The sequence below is a fragment of the Coregonus lavaretus genome (assembly GCF_964263955.1).
Source record: "Coregonus lavaretus genome assembly, chromosome: 12".
In the NCBI taxonomy this organism is placed as follows: domain Eukaryota; kingdom Metazoa; phylum Chordata; class Actinopteri; order Salmoniformes; family Salmonidae; genus Coregonus; species Coregonus lavaretus.
The window spans coordinates 25,521,704-25,543,361 of record NC_139999.1 but is presented as its reverse complement, the minus strand read 5'-3'; the positions used below and the strand labels follow the sequence as shown (position 1 = coordinate 25,543,361).

At 43.8% G+C, this 21,658-nt stretch overlaps 1 long non-coding RNA gene across 2 annotated transcripts in view; it reads left to right on the top strand.

Annotated features, from left to right (window-relative positions):
• The window catches only part of LOC311138517, a 37,860-nt gene extending 16,229 nt beyond the window's left edge, over positions 1-21,631 (top strand). For both annotated transcript variants that reach the window (XR_014614050.1, XR_014614051.1), the window contains exons 6-10: positions 17,544-17,716; positions 17,818-17,946; positions 18,085-18,175; positions 18,330-18,442; positions 20,466-21,631. This is a non-coding gene — a long non-coding RNA (uncharacterized lncRNA). The remainder of the gene's footprint in view (positions 1-17,543; positions 17,717-17,817; positions 17,947-18,084; positions 18,176-18,329; positions 18,443-20,465) is intronic.
• The last annotated feature ends 27 nt before the right edge of the window (positions 21,632-21,658 follow it).

Genomic DNA, 21,658 nt, shown 5'->3' with positions numbered 1-21,658 from the left:
CACGGGGTGAGATCTTGCGTGGAGCCCCAGATCGAGGGAGATTATCAGTGGTCTTGTATGTCTTCCATTTCCTAATAATTGCTCCCACAGTTGATTTCTTCAAACCAAGCTGCTTACCTATTGCAGATTCAGTCTTCCCAGCCTGGTGCAGGTCTACAATTTTGTTTCTGGTGTCCTTTGACAGCTCTTTGGTCTTGGCCATAGTGGAGTTTGGAGTGTGACTGTTTGAGGTTGTGGACAGGTGTCTTTTATACTGATAACAAGTTCAAACAGGTGCCATTAATACAGGTAACGAGTGGAGGACAGAGGAGCCTCTTAAAGAAGAAGTTACAGGTCTGTGAGAGCCAGAAATCTTGCTTGTTTGTAGGTGACCAAATACTTATTTTCCACCAGAATTTGCAAATAAATTCATTAAAAATCCTACAATGGGATTTTCTGGATTTTTTTTCCTCATTTTGTCTGTCATAGTTGATGTGTACCTATGATGAAAATTACAGGCCTCTCTCATCTTTTTAAGTGGGAGAACTTGCACAATTGGTGGCTGACTAAATACTTTTTTCCCCCACTGTATGTATTCACCCCCTTTGCTATGAAGGCCCTAAATAAGATCTGGTGCAACCAATTACCTTCAGAAGTCACATAATTAGTTAAATAAAGTCCACCTGTGTGTAATCTAAGTGTCACATGATCTGTCACATGATCTGTCCTCTGTAGCTCAGCTGGTAGAGGACGGCGCTTGTAACGCCAAGGTAGTGGGTTCGATCCCCGGAACCACCCATACACAAAAAAAATAAAAATATTTATGCACGCATGACTGTAAGTCGCTTTGGATAAAAGCGTCTGCTAAATGGCATATTACATTATTATATATATTATATTATATATATACACCTGTTCTGAAAGGCCCCAGAGTCTGCAACACCACTAAGCAAGGGGCACCACCAAGCAAGCAGCACCATGAAGACCAAGGAGCTCTCCAAACAGGTCAGGGACAAAGTTGTGGAGAAGTACAGATCAGGGTTGGGTTATAAAAAAATATCAGAAACTTTGAACATCCCACGGAGCACCATTAAATCCATTATAGAAAACATTGAAAGAATATGGCACCACAACAAACCTGCCAAGAGAGGGCCGCCCACCAAACCTCACGGACCAGGCAAGGAGGGCATTAATCAGAGAGGCAACAAAGAGACCAAAGATAACCCTGAAGGAGCTGCAAACCACTTTAAGCCGTACACTCCACAGAGCTGGGCTTTACTGAAGAGTGGCCAGAAAAAGCCATTGCTTAAAGAAACAAATAAGCAAACACATTTGGTGTTCGCCAAAAGGCATGTGGGAGACTCCCCAAACATATGGAAGAAGGTACTCTGGTCAGATGAGACAAAAATTGAGCTTTATGGCCATCAAGGAAAACGCTGTCTGGCGCAAACCCAACACCTCTCTTCACCCCGAGAACACCATGGTGCTGGCAGCATCATGCTGTGAGGATGTTTTTCCATCGGCAGGGACTGGGAAACTGGTCAGAATTGAAGGAATGATGGATGGCGCTAAATACAGGGAAATTCTTGAGGGATACCTGTTTCAGTCTTCCAGAGATTTGAAACTGGGACGGAGGTTCACCTTCCAGCAGGACAATGACCCTAAGCATACTGCTAAAGCAACACTTGAGTGGTTTAAGCAGAAACATTTAAATGTCTTGGAATGGCCTAGTCAAAGCCCAGACCTCAATCCAATTGAGAATCTGTGGTATGACTTAAAGATTGCTGTACACCAGCGGAACCCATCCAACTTGAAGGAGCTGGAGCAGTTTTGCCTTGAAGAATGGGCAAAAATCCCAGTGGCTAGATGTGCCAAGCTTATAGAGACAGACCCCAAAAGACTTGCAGCTGTAATTACTGCAAAAGGTGTCTACAAAGTATTGACTTTGGGGGGGGTTGAATAGTTATGCACGCTCAAGTTTTCTGTGTCTTATTTCTTGTTTTTTCACATAAAAAAATATTTCGCATCTTCAAAGTGGTAGGCATGTTATGTTGTTTTAAATGAAATGATACAAACCCCCCATAAATCCATATTAATTCCAGGTTGTAAGGCAACAAAATAGGAAAAATGCCAAGGGGGGTGAATACTTTCGCAAGCCATTGTACTTGAGGGTAATATTGCTCTGGTTTTGAAGGTATTTCCCGACGTCCTCAGGACATGGATAGACGTCAAATTTTGGTCTAACACATTGGCAAGGTAAACTGGCCTGTCCTAGTTATTTGGTAGAACCTTTTCAAAATGTAATTTTCAGTAGACTTTACGAAAGGCGAGACAGAGGGCCGCAGTTGTGAAATGTTCATTGACTTGACCATGCAAAGCGTTTTCATTTTAATAGTTTGTTTGTTTAATGTTTCACATTATGAGGCATAACGACAGACATGTCGATGCAGGTGAGTGGTTTTCAGGTGAGTTAGCTGTTACCATAGACTTCCAGTCATTGGCATTGACTCTAACTTCCTTCATACTGGATGCAGAAACATATGGAAGTACAGTGGCTTGCGAAAGTATTCACCCCCCTTGGTATTTTTCCTATTTTGTTTCCTTACAACCTGGAATTAAAATGGATTTTTGTGGGGTTTGTATCATTTGATTTACAGAACATGTTTACCACTTTGAAGATGCTAAATATTTTTTATTGTGAAACAAACAAGAAATAAGACACAAAAACAGGAAACTTGAGCGTGCATAACTACTCACCCCCCCAAAGTCAATACTTTGTAGAGCTACCTTTTGCAGAAATTACAGCTGCAAGTCTCTTGGGGTATGTCTCTATAAGCTTGGCACATCTAGCCACTGGGATTTTTGCCCATTCTTCAAGGCAAAACTGCTCCAGCTCCTTCAAGTTGGATGGGTTCCGCTGGTGTACAGCAATCTTTAAGTCATACCACAGATCCTCAATTGGATTGAGGTCTGGGCTTTGACTAGGCCATTTCAAGACATTTAAATGTTTCCCCTTAAACCACTCGAGTGTTGCTTTAGCAGTATGCTTAGGGTCATTGTCCTGCTAGAAGGTGAACCTCTGTCCCAGTCTCAAATCTCTGGAAGACTGAAACAGGTATCCCTCAAGAATCTCCCTGTATATAGCGCCATCCATCATTCCTTCAATTCTGACCAGTTTCCCAGTCCCTGCCGATGGAAAAACATCCCCACAGCATGATGCTGCCACCACCATGCTTCACTGTGGGGATGGTGTTCTCGGGGTGATGAGAGGTGTTGGGTTTGCGTCAGGCATAGCGTTTTCCTTGATGGCCAAAAAGCTCAATTTTAGTCTCATCTGACCAGAGTACCTTCTTCCATATGTTTGGGGAGTCTCCCACATGGCTTTTGGTGAACACCAAATGTGTTTGCTTATTTTTCTTCTTTAAGCAATGGCTTTTTTCTGGCCACTCTTCAGTAAAGCCCAGCTCTGTGGAGTGTACGGCTTAAAGTAGTCCTATGGACAGATACTCCAATCTCCGCTGTGGAGCTTTGCAGCTCCTTCAGGGTTATCTTTGGTCTCTTTGTTGCCTCTCTGATTAATGCCCTCCTTGCCTGGTCCGTGAGTTTGATGGGCAGCCCTCTCTTGGCATGTTTGTTGTGGTGCCATATTCTTTCAATTTTTTAAATAATGTATTTAATGGTGCTCCGTGGGATGTTCAAAGTTTCGGATAATAACCCAGCCCTTATCTGTACTTCTCCACAACTTTGTCCCTGACCTGTTTGGAGAGCTCCTTGGTCTTCATGGTGCCGCTTGCTTGGTGGTGCCCCTTGCTTAGTGGTGTTGCAGACTCTGAGGCCTTTCAGAACAGGTATATATATACTGAGATCATGTGACAGATCATGTGATGCTTAGATTGCACACAGGTGGACTTTATTTAACTAATTATGTGACTTCTGAAGGTAATTGGTTGCACCAGATCTTATTTAGGGGCTTCATAGCAAAGGGGGTGAATACATATGCATGCACCACCTTTCCGTTATTTATTTTTTATATAATTTTTTGAAACGTTATTTTTTTAATTTCACTTCACCAATGTTGACTATTTTGAGTATGTCCATTACATGAAATCCAAATAAAAATCAATTTCAATTACAGGTTGTGATGCAACAAAATAGGAAAAACGGCAAGGGGGATGAATACTTTTGCAAGGCACTGTAGATAAAGGGCTTCATTTTCAAAATCCCAAAGTATCCCTTTAAGCTGTTTATCAGATTTCGACCACAGGTTTATACAAGGGAAGGAAAAAGTTGATTATGTATTTGAAACATGAAAGCAAACCATCTATGACAGGCATGGGCAACTGGCGGCCCGCGACCCCCCTTTTTGAAGGCCCTCTGATCAATTCCCCCTCCCCGCAGTCGGGGTCTCAACTTACTCTTGCAAGTTAGAATAGTAGAATACACAAGGTGCAATTTCAAAATTTGGTTGTGCATCAGCAGTTTTTCTCTTGTTATGTCATTCACTGATAGTCACTCAATAAGCCCATGTCAGCTAAACATTTTTAGATTAGTAAGTTAGTCTTGCGGCCAGCTATCTGAAATTGTAGTAGGCCTAATCATGGTCGAATTACCGACAGGGCGGTGTCCCCCATTGATTTTGTTAGTCACTCTCACTCTGATATCGGAAGTTTACATACACCTTAGCCAAATACATTTAAACTCAGTTTTTCACAATTCCTGACATTTAATCCTAGTAAAAATTCCCTGTTTTAGGTCAGTTAGGATCACCACTTTATTTTAAGAATGTGAAATGTCAGAATAATAGTAGAGAGTGATTTATTATTTATTATTATTATTATTATTATTTCTTTCATCACATTCCCAGTGGGTCAGAAGTTTACATACACTCAATTAGTATTTGGTAGCATTGCCTTTAAATTGTTTAACTTGGGTCAAACGTTTCGGGTAGCCTTCCACAAGCTTCCCACAATAAGTTGGGTGAATTTTTGCCCATTCCTCCTGACAGAGCTGGTGTAACAGAGTCAGGTTTGTAGGCCTCCTTGCTCGCACACGCTTTTTCAGTTCTGCCCACAAATTTTCTATAGGATTGAGGTCAGGGCTTTGTGATGGTCACTCCAATACCTTGACTTTGTTGTCCTTAAGCCATTTTGCCACAACTTTGGAAGTATGCTTGGGGTCATTGTCCATTTGGAAGACCCATTTGCGACCAAGCTTTAACTTCCTGACCGATGTCTTCAATTTATCCACATCATTTTCCTTCGTCATGATGCCATCTATTTTATGAAGTGCACCAGTCCCTCCTGCAGCAAAGCACCCCCACAGCATGATGCTGCCACTCCCATGCTTCACGGTTGGGATGGTGTTCTTCGGCTTGCAAGCCTTCCCCTTTGTCCTCCAAGCATAACGATGGTCATTATGGCCAAACAGTTCTATTTTTGTTTCATCAGACCAGAGGACATTTCTCCAAAAAGTAAGATCTTTGTCCCCATGTGCAGTTGCAAACCGTAGTCTGGCTTTTTTATGGAGGTTTTGGAGCAGTGGCTTCTTTCTTGCTGAGCGGCCTTTCAGGTTATGTCGATATAGGATATATAGATACTTTTGTACCTGTTTCGTCCAGCATCTTCCCAAGGTCCTTTGCTGTTGTTCTGGGATTGATTTGCACTTTTTGCACCAAAGTACGTTCATCTCTAGGAGACAGAACGCATCTCCTTCCTGAGCGGTATGATGGCTGCGTGGTCCCATGGTGTTTATACTTGCGTACTATTCTTTGTACAGATGAACGTGGTACCTTCAGGCGTTTGGAAATTGCTCCCAAGGATGAACCAGACTTGTGGAGGTCTACCATTTTCATTTTCCCATGATGTCAAGCAAAGAGGCACTGAGTTTGAAGGTAGGCCTTGAAATACATCCACAGGTACACCTCCAATTGACTCAAATGATGTCAATTAGCCTATCAGAAGCTTCTAAAGCCGTGACATCATTTTCTGGATTTTTCCAAGCTGTTTAAAGGCACAGTCAACTTAGTGTATGTAAACTTCTGACCCACTGGAATTGTGATACAGTGAATTATAAGTGAAATAATCTGTCCGTAAACAATTGTTAGAAAAATTACTTGTGTCATGCACAAAATAGATGTCCTAACTGACTTGCCAAAACTATAGTTTGCTAACAGCAAATTTGTGGAGTGGTTGAAAAACAAGTTTTAATGACTCCAACCTAAGTATATGTAAACTTCCGACTTCAACTGTATCTCCACCCAATGGCAAACATTTGTAGAATTGCAGGAAATTAGCTGTAAAACTGCTAATTTTCCTCAGCCCTATGGCAAAATGTGTATAATTGCAGCAAGCCACTGCAGCCCCTCATGACGAATTCAGATTTTTTTGTGGGGCCCACCCCCATCAAAGCTGCCCATCCCTGATCTATGCAGAAACCGTTTACTCCAAACGTAAAACGTTTTGCAATGGAAATAATAGTTTCTATTGATCAAATTCAGGTAGTTCCCCTCCCTGTTTCGCTCCGTTTGCTGTTTGCTTCCATTTGGTTCTTAAACAGTAAACGTTTTTCATTGCAAGACGTACGGTGAATCCCAAACCATCCCCTCGTAATCTTCAGTCCAGTCAGAGTCCGTCAAAGAACAGGAAGTTACCAAACCACAGAAGATGAAAATATGTGGTTTTCGGTGATGGCTAGCAACTTGTAAACAATTACCCATTCCTATAAGTGAGTACTATTTTAATAGTAATGTTAAATAATACACATTGGCTGTTAAGCCAATTATATTATATGACTGTTTAAGTTCGATGGTAATGACGTTTGTTTTTATTATAATTATTAGGTGGAAGTTGCTTGCTACAATGGTATCGTCAACCTAGCCTAGATTTTTTAGCTAGCTTGCTAGCTGCTCTGCTATAAAGTAATTAAATAAAATATGTTTTTTTATCACCTGATACAATATATTTATCCTGTCTTGAATGAAAATGTCATATTTTGCAATCTTCCAAAATAAATGCTCTTGTGTCGCGTTATAAACACTACACGTACGGCGTATTGAAATACATCACGATGTAAACCAGGCACAACTCGCTCGTTGGGCCCTCCATTGTGACGGAGATAGGGCAGCCGTGCTTCTAGCTCCTATGCAACTTTGCAGTTTTTGTTTTTTATGTGTTATTTCTTACATTATTAGCCCATAATGTTTTTGGTGTTATTACATACAATCAGAAATAACTTATCAGAGCGGCTGTAACTCACCAGCATTACCAGCATTACGACCAGGAATACGACTTTCCAGAATTAGATCATTTTTTCGTACCCCCAAATGCAATTGAACTGATTCCAGAGGCTGATCCAAAACACTGCCGGCAGAGAAGAGGTATTCCGAGTGGACTCCTAGTCCGACTCAGGAGGCACCCACACCACCCACCACTTTCAAGTATATTACTCGCTAGTGTTTAGTCTAGATAATAAAGTTGACGAGCTCAGGGCGAGGACCTCCTTCCAGAGAGACATCAGGGATTGTAACATACTTTGTTTCACGGAAACATGGCTCTCTCGGGATATACTGTTTGAGTCCGTACAGCCAGTTGGGTTCTCAGTTCATCGCACAGACAGAAATAAAGATCTCTCCGGGAAGAAGAAGGGCAGGGGGGTATGTTTCATGATTAACTACTCATGGTGTGATTGTGATAGCATACAGAAACTCGAGTCCTTTTGTTCACCCGACCTAGAATACCTCACAATCAAATAATTATCTTCGGTTATAGTCACAGCCGTGTATATTCCACCTCAAGCCGATACCACAAACTACACTGGACTCTATGCAAACTGGAAACCACATATCCTGAGGCTGCATTTATTGTAGCCTGGGATTTTAACAAAACTAATCTGCACTAGCTCTGAGAAAACACTGGACCACTGCTACTCAACTTTTCGAAATGCCTACAAGGCCCTCCCCTGCTCTCCGTTCAGCAAATCTGATCACAACTCTATTTTGCTCCTCCCTTCCAATAGGCAGAAACTCAAACAAGAAGTACCCGTGCTATGGATTATTCAACGCTGGTCTGACCAATCGGAATCCATGCTTCAAGATTGTTTTGATCACACGGACTGGGATATGTTCCGGGTAGCCTCTGAGAATAATATCGACGAATACACAGATACGGTGACTGAGTTTATCAGGAAATGTATAGGAGATGTTGTACCCACTGTGACTATTAAAACCTAACCAAACTAGAAACCGTGTATAGATGGCAGCATTCGCGCAAAATTGAAAGCGCGAACCACCGCATTTAACCATGGCAAGGTGACTGGGAAAATGGCTGAATACAAACAGTGTAGTTATTCCCTCCGTAAGGCAGTCAAACAGGCAAAACGTCAGTACAGAGACAAAGTGGAGTCGCAATTCAATGGCTCAGACACGAGACGTATGTGGCAGGGTCTACAGACAATCACGGACTACAAAGGGAAAACCAGCCACGTCGCGGACACCGACGTCTTGCTTCCGGATAAGCTAAACACTTTTTTTGCGCCCGCTTTGAGGATAACACAGTGCCACCGATGTGGCTAGCTACCAAGGACTGTGGGCTCTCCTTCTCCGTGGCCGACGTGAGTAAGTCATTTAAGCGTGTTAACCCTCACAAGGCTGCCGGCCCAGACGGCATCCCTAGCTGCGTCCTCAGAGCATTCTGGAGTGTTTACGGACATATTCAATCTCTCTCTATCCCAGTCTGCTGTCCCCACATGCTTCAAGATGTCCACCATTTTTGAAGTACCCAAAACAGCAAAGGTAACTGAACTAAATGACTATCGCCCCGTAGCACTCACTTCTGTCATCATGAAGTGCTTTGATAGACAAGTCAAGGATCATATCACCTCTACCTTACCTGACACCCTAGACCCACTTCAATTTGCTTACCGCCCCAATAGATCCACAGACGACGCAATCGCCATCGCACTGCACACTGCCCTATCCCATCTGGACAAGAGGAATACCTATGTAAGAATGCTGTTAATTTACTATAGCTCAGCATTCAACACCATAGTACCCTCCAAGCTCATCATTAAGCTCGGGTCCTGGGTCTGAATCCCGCCCTGTGCAACTGGGTCCTGGACTTCCTGACGGGCAGCCCCCAGGTGGTGAAGGTAGGAAACAACAGCTCCACTTCGCTGATCCTCAACACAGGGGCCCCACAAGGGTGCGTGCTCAGCGCCCTGCTGTACTCCCTGTTCACCCATGAATGCGTGGCCACGCATGACTCCAACTCAATCATCAAGTTTGCAGACGACACAACAGTAGTAGGCCTGATTACCAACAATGACGAGTTAGCCTACAGGGAGGAGGTGAGGGCCCTGGGAGTGTGTTGCCAGGAAAATAACCTCTCACTCAATGTCAACAAAACAAAGGAGCTGATCGTGGACCTCAGGAAACAGCAGAGGGAGCACCCACCTATCCACATCGACGGGACTGCAGTGGAGAAGGTGGAAAGCTTCAAGTTCCTCGGCATACACATCACTGACAAACTGAAATGGTCCACCCACACAGACAGTGTGGTGAATAAGGCGCAACAGCGCCTCTTCAACCTCAGGAGGCTGAAGGAATGTGGCACATAAAACCCTCACAAACTTTTACAGATGCACAATTGAGAGCATACTGTCGGGCTGAGGGTGGTGCAGTCTGCCCAACGCATCACCGGAGGCAAACTACCTGCCCTCCAGGACACCTACAGCAGCTGATGTCACAGGAAGGCCAAAAAGGTCATCAAGGACAACAACCACCCGAGCCACAGCCTGTTCACCCCGCTATCATCCAGAAGGCAAGGTCAGTACAGGTGCATCAAAGCTGGGACCGAGAGACTGAAAAACAGTTTCTATCCCAAGGCCATCAGACTGTTAAATAGCCATCACTAGCACCTTAGAGGCTGCTGCCCTATATACAGTGGGGGAAAAAAGTATTTAGTCAGCCACCAATTGTGCAAGTTCTCCCACTTAAAAAGACGAGAGAGGCCTGTAATTTTCATCATAGGTACACGTCAACTATGACAGACAAAATGAGGAAAAAAAATCCAGAAAATCACATTGTAGGATTTTTAATGAATTTATTAAAAAATTATGGTGGAAAATAAGTATTTGGTCAATAACAAAAGTTTCTCAATACTTTGTTATATACCCTTTGTTGGCAATGAGACAGGTCAAACGTTTTCTGTAAGTCTTCACAAGGTTTTCACACACTGTTGCTGGCATTTTGGCCCATTCCTCCATGCAGATCTCCTCTAGAGCAGTGATGTTTGGGGGCTGTCGCTGGGCAACACGGACTTTCAACTCCCTCCAAAGATTTTCTATGGGGTTGAGATCTGGAGACTGGCTAGGCCACTCCAGGACCTTGAAATGCTTCTTACGAAGCCACTCCTTCGTTGCCCGGGCGGTGTGTTTGGGATCATTGTCATGCTGAAAGACCCAGCCACGTTTCATCTTCAATGCCCTTGCTGATGGAAGGAGGTTTTCACTCAAAATCTCACGATACATGGCCCCATTCATTCTTTCCTTTACACGGATCAGTCGTCCTGGTCCCTTTGCAGAAAAACAGCCCCAAAGCATGATGTTTCCACCCCCATGCTTCACAGTAGGTATGGTGTTCTTTGGATGCAACTCAGCATTCTTTGTCCTCCAAACACGACAAGTTGAGTTTTTACCAAAAAGTTCTATTTTGGTTTCATCTGACCATATGACATTCTCCCAATCCTCTTCTGGATCATCCAAATGCACTCTAGCAAACTTCAGACGGGCCTGGACATGTACTGGCTTAAGCAGGGGGACACGTCTTGCACTGCAGGATTTGAGTCCCTGGCGGCGTAGTGTGTTACTGATGGTAGGCTTTGTTACTTTGGTCCCAGCTCTCTGCAGGTCATTCACTAGGTCCCCCCGTGTGGTTCTGGGATTTTTGCTCACCGTTCTTGTGATCATTTTGACCCCACGGGGTGAGATCTTGCGTGGAGCCCCAGATCGAGGGAGATTATTAGTGGTCTTGTATGTCTTCCATTTGCTAATAATTGCTCCCACAGTTGATTTCTTCAAACCAAGCTGCTTACCTATTGCAGATTCAGTATTCCCAGCCTGGTGCAGGTCTACAATTTTGTTTCTGGTGTCCTTTGACAGCTCTTTGGTCTTGGCCATAGTGGAGTTTGGAGTGTGACTGTTTGAGGTTGTGGACAGGTGTCTTTTATACTGATAACAAGTTCAAAGAGATGCCATTAATACAGATAACGAGTAGAGGACAGAGGAGCCTCTTAAAGAAGAAGTTACAGGTCTGTGAGAGCCAGAAATCTTGCTTGTTTGTAGGTGACCAAATACTTATTTTTCACCATAATTTGCAAATAAATTCATAAAAAATCCTACAATGTGATTTTCTGGATTTTTTTCCCTCAATTTGTCTGTCATAGTTGACGTGTACCTATGATGAAAATTACAGGCCTCTCTCATCTTTTTAAGCGGGAGAACTTGCACAATTGGTGGCTGACTAAATACTTTTTTCCCCCACTGTACATAGACTTGAAATCACTGGCCACTTTAATAATGTTTACATATTTTGCATTACTCATCTCATATGTATATACTGTATTCTGTTCTACTGTATTTTAGTCAATGCCGCTCCGACATTGCTCGTCCAAATATTTATATATTCTTAATTCCTTTACTTTAGATTTGTGTGAAATTGTTAGATTTTACTTGTTAGATATTACTGCACTGTTGGAGCTAGAAACACAAGCATTTCGCTACACCCGCAATAACATCTGCTAAACATGTGTATGTGACCAATAACATTTGATTTGATTTGAAACTCCAAGGGTGACTTCCAGAAAGCAGCGAGGGGATTAATAAACCTATCAACTTCGGGACACACTCCTGACTGGTATATAATTAGGCACGCCCATCTGTTCTTTTTTTAGCAAATTAAGCAAACTGAAAACATATCGCGGTGCATGTCGGGATAGCACTTCGCTCTGAAGCAGTGGGCGCGTTTGAGTATTAAGTCTAAAGCCGAAACCACACAGAGAGAAGTCAACGGCGTCAAAATCTGCGTGTGAGAGTAGAGAGCATCAATTCACATACACTGCATAGCGTATGCCAACTTAATTGTCATGAAAGTCCATTATAAACAGTTGTATTTGTCATGTTCGCTATGTACCACCAAATATTATTTTTTTATAAACCAAGATAGACCGCAGCCTGTCGTTTCAAACAGGAACAAATGAGTCAAAGTGGGCAGAACAAATTAGGAGGTGGGCAGAGCCAAGCACGAGCTAACGAGATCCTATTGGCGCGTTCTCACATACATTTGCATATATCCATTAGGGAATGCCTACTCTGAAGTGCGCATGTGCAATAACTCAATTCGCCTTAGCACTCCTTCTAAACAACGCAATATTTTGAGACTTTGGCAAAGGGTAAAGTCTACCAAACTTAGTCCACTCTGTTCGTAACAGATTCTAGTTTTGGGAACAGAAAACTATATTGAGATTAAATGTTTCATAGATGAGAAAATTTGCAGAATGTCAGCCAAAATCCATCTTGTTCCAGCTTCTCCTACTGCCGCCTACTGGGCAACCTCTCACTACCATATAAGCTCCCGCTTATTCCTTACCATCACTACCATATTTGGTAGTGAGTGGAAATGCCAAGCAGATGCTTCACATTTATACATCCGGTGAAATATCTGTCTCATTGTTCTAGATGTGGTACCACTTGTTAATTATTGTTGCGTGTTCCTTTTGAGTCCCCTTATGTCCTATGGGAGCCACCGTACCTGCCTCCTGTTATGTTGGCTCATGAATGTGAGGATAGGTTTGGCTAACATAACCTAGCAGTTTATAAAGAATTTGGCTAGTCTCGTTTTTTCTACATAACAGTATTCTCTCTTGAACGGAGTCCCTTGAGTTTCCCAGCTGTAGCCTGCCTAGGCTATATGCAGTGTATGTGACACGCTCTACTCTCGCACGCAAATGTTTACTGCGTCTGTGGTTTCGGCTTAAAGCAACTGACTAGACGAAAGTCGAGAAGTGACGTCACAGGAGGTGCTTCTACGGCAGCAGAAGGTCGGACACTAATGTGGTTTAACAACAGCAAGGCTCAGATCAACATGGCACTGTTGCCATTGTTTATAAAACGTTTTCTTTATAATGTTGAATGTTTGTAACCCCCATATCAAACACAAACCATAATATAATATTATGTGTACACAAGATACAATTAATTAGTGAGAGAGAGCCTCATATCACATATCTACTGTACACAAATCACAGCAAATTGGTTCCTATTTCATGTCTTTGGTCACGTTCGCATGGGTCAAACAAACAATAATGATTGGTTGACAATAGAGCCTTCCACAATGCAGACGATGGCTACAGGATGAAGTTGGTGAAGAGCAACTGCAGAAACTTGCAGTCGACTGCAGTCAAAACTTCATGACCTTTGATCACATGATTTTTTGTAAAGTTTATGGAGTCAACATGTAGGCGCAAGTCAGAAATTTTTATCCCCAGAACGCAATACACTTTGAAAGGTGGTGGCCAACGATGTTCACCGACTTAACAAAAGTGATCCACTCAAACCCGCCCAGAGATTTGGATATAATGAAGAAACGTGTCTCTGCCCCTGTCCACAGAACTGAACCGCAGGCTGTCAAGCTCCCGCTTATTCCTTTCTTTGGATTGGTGGATAGCTACTAATTATTTGAATACTTTTTTGAATATTCGATGAGGGGTGTTTACGTCAACCGCCTGTATTCAATGGAGAGTGAAATGCTATGCTAGCCTCATGAATATGCATAGACCGTCTCGAATTTCAACAGGGAAAACTGATATAAAGTGTTTTTTCTCAAAGTTGCCGGGATGTCACGACAGCATTACGAAACTTCTTTTCGATCAAATAAGCCTCACGTAGCAAAGAAGTCATTCCATTTTTTGTTGCCCAAACTCCACACACTCATTGACCTCCATACAAAAACGCCTAGCTTGGTGGGCAGAAAAAACGCCACCTGCTGGAGGAGACCGATTTTGGCCAGAGTTACCTCTCTCGGTTCTTCTGTTCCTCTATCTGTTATACTGCAGTTATACTGCACTCTGACTGCAATATTTCGTAAGGGTGGGATCGGTTGCTTGTCTCCCGAGTGGATCATCTATTTTACTTACCCATTGGAAACATAACTCGGGAATGCAGTGCAGTTTGCAGATTTATCACTAAGCCGTACTATTACCACAAGGTGGCAGCCTTTCACTGAAAAGACAGGCAACAAAGCCTGTCACCGCCAAACACAAAGTATTGTAATAGAAAATGTCTAATCAGTCTGTCTAATTGACAGACATTGATTTATCTAAAATGGCAAGAATACCAAATATTTATTCTGTTTCATTAACCTTTCAACTGCTATGCAGTAGCCTACATGTTGTCCTCCATCCAGCCAACCAGATGACAGAGGAGGTTCTTATCTACTTCAACACACTGTTCTACGCTCCATCAGTTTTGAAGTTATTGTTTGTACCAACCCAACCTCAGCTTCCTGTGAAGTGCATATACCCCAGATTTGAGATGCAATGTTTTTATAACACAGACAATTTGACTCTGTGCGCTGGTGCAAGCTTGCATGTAGGGCTGTTAAAATACTTCAAATCAAATGTTATTTGTCACATACACGTGTTTAGCAGATGTTATAGCAGGTGTAGCGAAATGCTTGTGCTTCTAGCTCCGACAGTGCAGTAATATCTAACAAGTAATATCTAACAATTTCACAACATATACCTAAAACACACAAAACTAGTAAGGAATGGGATTTAAGAATATATACATATATGGACAAGCAATGACAGAGTGGCATGAACTAAGATACAGTAGAATATTATAGAATAGAATGCAGTATATACATATGAGATGAGAAGTGCAAGATATATAAACATTATTAAAGTGACTAGTGTTCCATTTCTTAAAGTGGCCAGTGATTTCAATAGGCAGCAGCAGTCTCTAATGTGCTAGTGATGGCTATTTAACAGTCTGATGGCCTTGAGATAGAAGCTGTTTTTCATTCTCTCGGTCCCAGCTCTGATGCACCTGTACTGACCTCGCCTTCTGGATGATGGCGAGGTGAACAGGCAGTGGCTTGGGTGGTTGATGTCCTTGATGATCTTTTTGGCCTTCCTGTGACATCGGGTGCTGTATGTGTCTTGGAGGGTGGGGTAGTTTGCCCCCGGTAATGCGTTCGGCAGACCGCACCACCCTCTGGAGAGCCCTGCGGTTGCGGGCGGTGCAGTTGCCGTACCAGGCGGTGATACAGCCAGACAGGACGCTCTCAATTGTGCATCTTTAAAAGTTTGTGAGGGTTTTAGGTACTAAGATGAATTTATTCAGCCTCCTGAGGTTGAAGAGGCTCTGTTGCACCTTCTTCACCACACTGTCTGCGTGGGTGGACCATTTCAGTTTATCGGTAATGTTTATGCCAAGGAACTTGAAGCTTTCCACCCTCTCCACTGCGCGGTCCCGTCGATGAGGATAGGGGGGTGCACCCTCTGCTGTTTCCGGAAGTCCACGATAATCTCCTTTGTTTTGTTAATGTTGAGTGAGAGGTTATTTACCTGGCACTACACTCCCAGAGTCCTCACCTCCTCCCTGTAGGCGGTCTCGTCATTGTTGGTAATCAAGCCTACTACTGTTGTGTCGTCTGCAAACTTGATGATTGAGTTGGAGGCGTGCTTGGCCACGCAGTCATGGGTGAACAGGGAGTACAGGAGGGGGCTGAGCACGTACCCTTGTGGGGCCCCAGTGTTGAGGATCAGCGAAGTGGAGATGTTGTTTCCTACCTTCACCTCCTGGGGGCGGCCGTCAGGAAGTCCAGGACCCAGTTGCACAGGGCGGGGTTCAGACCCAGGGCCTCGAGCTTAATGATGATCTTGGAGGGTACTATGGTATTGAATGCTGAGCTATAGTCAATGAACAGCATTTTTACATAGGTATTCCTCTTGTCCAGATGGGATAGGGCAGTGTGATGGCGATTGCATCATCTGTGGATCTATTGGGGTGGTAAGCAAATTGGAGTGGGTCTAGGGTGACAGGTAAGATAGAGGTAATATGATCCTTGACTAGTCTCCCAAAGCACTTCATGATGACAGAGGTGAGTGCTACAGGGCGATAGTCATTTAATTCAGTTACCTTTGCTTTCTTGGGTACAGGAACAATGGTGGCCATCTTGAAGCATGTGGGAACAGCAGACTGGGAAAAGGAGAGATTGAATATGTCCGTAAACACACCAGCCAGCTACTTATCTATGTACATCTGTGCTACAGTGTTAGACCACAGCTGTACTGTAACAACATTTGCCTTTATGGGCACAGCTGTTGGTGTCCTCTAAAAATACTGATTAAGTTAGTTAGAGCACTCTTAAAAAGAAAATTGTTAAGGAATTGTGAAGAGATGGCTAAGACAGTGCTCAAATTAACAGCAATCAATCATGGATGAAGGTCATCAAATTCAAAAATGGCCATCAAGAGAAACTAAATTTAACAGGTAATGAAAATAGAAACATTTACTTTCATTTCCCCACCTCTTAACTGTGTTTTTCTACTAGGAGGGTGAGTGTCTAGCAAGGGGTTGCAGCCAGCCTGGACACCCCTTGTCTCCAGTCTGACCTTCTTGCTCTTTGCTCTGCTTACTTGCAGGTCTGTCAGCACATTTATCATTTAATAATACTGGAGGAGAAGGCACTATCAACACTTGTAGGTTGCCAACGGAAAGCCTTGTGTTCTATACTGAACTAAAATATAAATGTAACATGCAACAATTTCAACGATTTTACTGAGTTACAGTTCATATGAGGAAATCAGTCAATTTAAATGAATTCATTAGGCCCTAATCTATGGATTTCACATGACTGGGCATAGGCCGACCCACTGGGGAGCCAGGCTCAGCCAATCAGAATACGATTTCCCCCACAAAAGGGCTTTATTACAGACAGAAATACTCCTCAGTTTCATCAGCTGTCCAGGTGGCTGGTCTCAGACGATCCCGCAGGTGAAGAAGCCGGATGTGGAGGTCATGGGCTGGCGTGGTTAAACGTGGTTGCGGTTGTGAGGCTGGTTGGACGTACTGCCAAATTCTCTAAAACAATGTTGGAGGTGGCTTATGGTAGAGAAATTAACATTAAATTATCCGGCAATAGCTCTGGTGGACATTCCTGCAGTCACCACGCCAATTGCACAGTCCCTCAAAACTTGAGACATCTGTGGCATTGTGTTGTGTGACAAAACTGCACATTTTAGAGTGGCCTTTTATTGTCCACAGCACAAGGTGCACCTTTGTAATGATCATGTTGTTTAATCAGCTTCTTGATATGCCACACCTGTCAGGTGGATGGATTATCTTGGCAAAGGAGAAATGCTCACAATAGGGACGTAAACACATTTCTGTACAACATTTGAGAGAAATAAGCTTTTTGTGCGTATGGAACATTTCTGGGATCTTTCATTTCAGCTCATGAAACATGGGACCAACACTTTACATGTTGCGTTTGTATTTTTGTTCAGTATAGATGACTGGACTACAGAGCGGGAGACAAATCTCTACACTCTTGATGACTCCATTTATATCAAGGCGTCTGTAACTGGCTATGCTGCCAAGGAGTTGCCGTATTTGTGGGCAAATGCATTGTCATGCCAACTGCAACAATCTCATTCAATACCTTCATTTCTGGCCACGGGTAAGTCATAGGGAGTACCCACGTACATCTTTCCCATCAATCTCAATTTCTTCCTCCTTCCTTGCCATGATTGAATGTATTTTTCTTTGGGATGTGGACAGGTTTCTCTCCAGTTGCTTTGTAGATGGAAGAATGCAGGACTCTCTGACTTCAGCATCCCTAGAGAGGACAGCAGCACTCTGCAAATTCTTCTGGATGCCTTCCACTTTCAAAACATGGACATATCTACAGTGAGATTATGAAATCTTTCTTAATGAAAAAAAAGTCACACACTCCTAACGTCATATACTGAATCTGTGGTGGCCTATCGGTAAAGACCCATGGCCATAGTTATCACTGTTACTTGTTGCCTTATTGTTGTGTTGCAGGTTTATATTAACTGTACCCTGAGAGCTGCTTTTGCGTCTAGCCCTATAACTGCTGTCAACAAGCCCGCACATATGACCAGTCTATATCCAGGTGAGGGACAATAATTCACATTCTGACCTACAGGAAAGGGACAATTCTTTATGGTGGATGTATTTTTAGCATAATTTCCTGCCAGGTTTTGTACTTACATTCACATGTGTTTTACCACTTCAATACCCACAATTTTTGTAAAATGTGACATCAGTTCGCAATCAGAGCATGGTCCTGTGCATGGGGCTGATGAGGTGTGTGAATGCTGTGACTCCGGATGTGAAAACATAAGGATGAGAAGGGGCATCTCTAGACGAGCGACTGAGGGTAACCCAAGTGTATTTGTTGTACAATAACATACTGTAGCCTACGTGTGTACATTTATTTATTTAGATGATCCGTGAAATACTACATATGTAACCAGAACAGAAAAATTAATTCGCATAATTTAGGAATTTGCACCAACTACAGCCCCTTCGTCAACCATTTTGAAAAGAAGGTTGACGACATCCAATCCTCGTTTGTTAAGTCAAATGACATTGCTGGTCCTGCTCACACTGCCCTACCCTATGCTTTGACTTCTTTCTCCCCTCTCTCTCCAGATAAAATCTTGCGACTTGTGACGGCAGGCCGCCCAACAACCTGCCCGCTTGACCCTATCCCCTCCTCTCTTCTCCAGACCATCTCCGGTGACCTTCTCCCTTACCTCACCTCGCTGATCAACTCATCCTTGACCGCTGGCTATGTCCCTTCCGTCTTCAAGAGAGCGAGAGTTGCACCCCTTCTCAAAAAACCAACACTCGATCCCTCTGATGTCAACAACTACAGACCAGTATCCCTTCTTTCTTTTCTCTCCAAAACTATTGAGCGTGCCGTCTTTAGCCAACTCTCTTGCTATCTCTCTCAGAATGACCTTCTTGATCCAAACCAGTCAGGTTTCAAGACTGGTCATTCAACTGAGACTGCTCTTCTCTGTGTCACAGAGGCTCTCCGCACTGCTAAAGCTAACTCTCTCTCCTCTGCTCTTGTCCTTCTAGACCTGTCTGCTGCCTTTGATACTGTGAACCATCAGATCCTCCTCTCCACCCTCTCCGAGCTGGGCATCTCCGGCGCGGCTCACTCTTGGATTGCGTCCTACCTGACCGGTCGCTCCTACCAAGTGGCGTGGCGAGAAGCTGTCTCCGCACCACGTGCTCTCACCACTGGTGTCCCCCAGGGCTCAGTTCTAGGCCCTCTCCTATTCTCGCTATACACCAAGTCACTTGGCTCTGTCATATCCTCACATGGCCTCTCCTATCATTGCTACGCTGACGACACACAACTAATCTTCTCCTTTCCCCCTTCTGATAACCAGGTGGCGAATCGCATCTCTGCATGTCTGGCAGACATATCAGTATGGATGACGGATCACCACCTCAAGCTGAACCTCGGCAAGACGGAGCTGCTCTTCCTCCCGGGGAAGGACTGCCCGTTCCATGATCTCACCATCACGGTTGACAACTCCGTTGTGTCCTCCTCCCAGAGTGCGAAGAGCCTTGGCGTGACCCTGGACAACACCCTGTCGTTCTCCGCTAACATCAAGGCGGTGACCCGATCCTGTAGGTTCATGCTCTACAACATTCGGAGAGTACGACCCTGCCTTACACAGGAAGCGGCACAGGTCCTAATCCAGGCACTTGTCATCTCCCGTCTGGATTACTGCAACTCGCTGTTGGCTGGGCTCCCTGCCTGTGCCATTAAACCCCTACAACTCATCCAGAATGCCGCAGCCCGTCTGGTATTCAACCTTCCCAAGTTCTCTCACGTCACCCCGCTCCTCCGCACACTCCACTGGCTTCCAGTTGAAGCTCGCATCTGCTACAAGACCATGGTGCTTGCCTACGGAGCTGTGAGGGGAACGGCACCTCCGTACCTTCAGGCTCTGATCAGTCCCTACACCCAAACGAGGGCACTGCGTTCATCCACCTCTGGCCTGCTGGCTCCCCTACCTCTGCGGAAGCATAGTTCCCGCTCAGCCCAGTCAAAACTGTTCGCTGCTCTGGCACCCCAATGGTGGAACAAGCTCCCTCACGACGCCAGGACAGCGGAGTCACTCACCACCTTCCGGAGACATTTGAAACCCCACCTCTTTAAGGAATACCTGGGATAGGATAAAGTAATCCTTCTACCCCCCCCTTTACTCCAACCCCCCCCCCCAAAAAAAAGTGCTTATCCCACTGGCTATAAGGTGAATGCACCTATTTGTAAGTCGCTCTGGATAAGAGCGTCTGCTAAATGACGTAAATGTAAAATGTAAATGTTGTGAAGCGTTACTTATTTATGTTTTGCCTCAATGTCTCCATTGCATCAGATACCAGAAGCCTCATCCTGGGACCAGTAATCATAAGAGCCACAGTTCAAGGCTCTGAGACCATGGACGGACGCACAATGGAGCAGTGTGAGCACAGTGCAACGAGGAGCTTTTCTGGTCATGTGTTCAAAGTCAGGTTTAGATAATGGCTTGGTTCTTCTCAGTAAGCATGGTTGTGAACTTATCTATTGAGTTTCTTCATTTGGCAGTGATTTTGTTATTTTGTTAGACTGGCTTAACATGCTTCAGTCTTTCATTACATCCTCTGTCATAACGGACATATTCCTTGACCTATCATACATTCCTTAATTGCAATGGTTTATAAATGCAACATGTTTGTCATTTCTGCAAGCCTTTGTGAAAGTGGTGTTTAATACATCTCTTTCCAGATCCTAAGAGCATAGGCAGCAGCCTGGCATGGTTGATCTCATCTCTCATGGCTATTGTTGTGGCCACAGCATTAACTGTGCAGCTTGCTGCTTTGGAGCTACACAGAAGTAAATAACTATTACTTTAACAAATCCCTGCTGCCAAAACTAATGTGTGTATCTTGAGCAAACAAACCCCATTAATATTAGAACATTTACATACTACTTTAATATTTAAACAAACGTGTCTAGGAGAAAAAGCAGTTTATCATAAAATACCTTGACATTTTGATCTCTTAAAGGAAAAATCCACGCAAAACCACTCATTCCTTTAATTTACAGTGTTAAATAACACTAATACGGGAGAACAATCTTTTTTGTGAACAAATGTTTCATTTTGGCCTTATAATAAGGTTGGTAGCAACATGGAAAATCGTTGTGGAAATCTGTTGCAGCTCAAGTCGACTACAAAATCCACAATGCAACGCTCTTTGGGCAGGGTAGACAATATCAGCATATGAAGTAGCTAGTTAACTGTAAAATCGCCAAAACAAACTACACTTTTTACACTACACAATTTAGAAGTGTACGATCTCACCATGTTCAACCTGCAGATGGATGTGCCTCACAGAGTAGAGTCTAACATTCGCAACGGCAGATATACTTTTGAGGACATGGGAAACGTTGATCAAACTACGCCAATGGGCCGTGCGGTGCATTCTGGGCGATTCTGGGACAAGGCGCGCTCTCCTTCAAAGAGTGAATGGGAGTCTATTGGGCGCTAGCTCAAAAACCCAACATTAGCACGAATTTCGTCAACAAGAA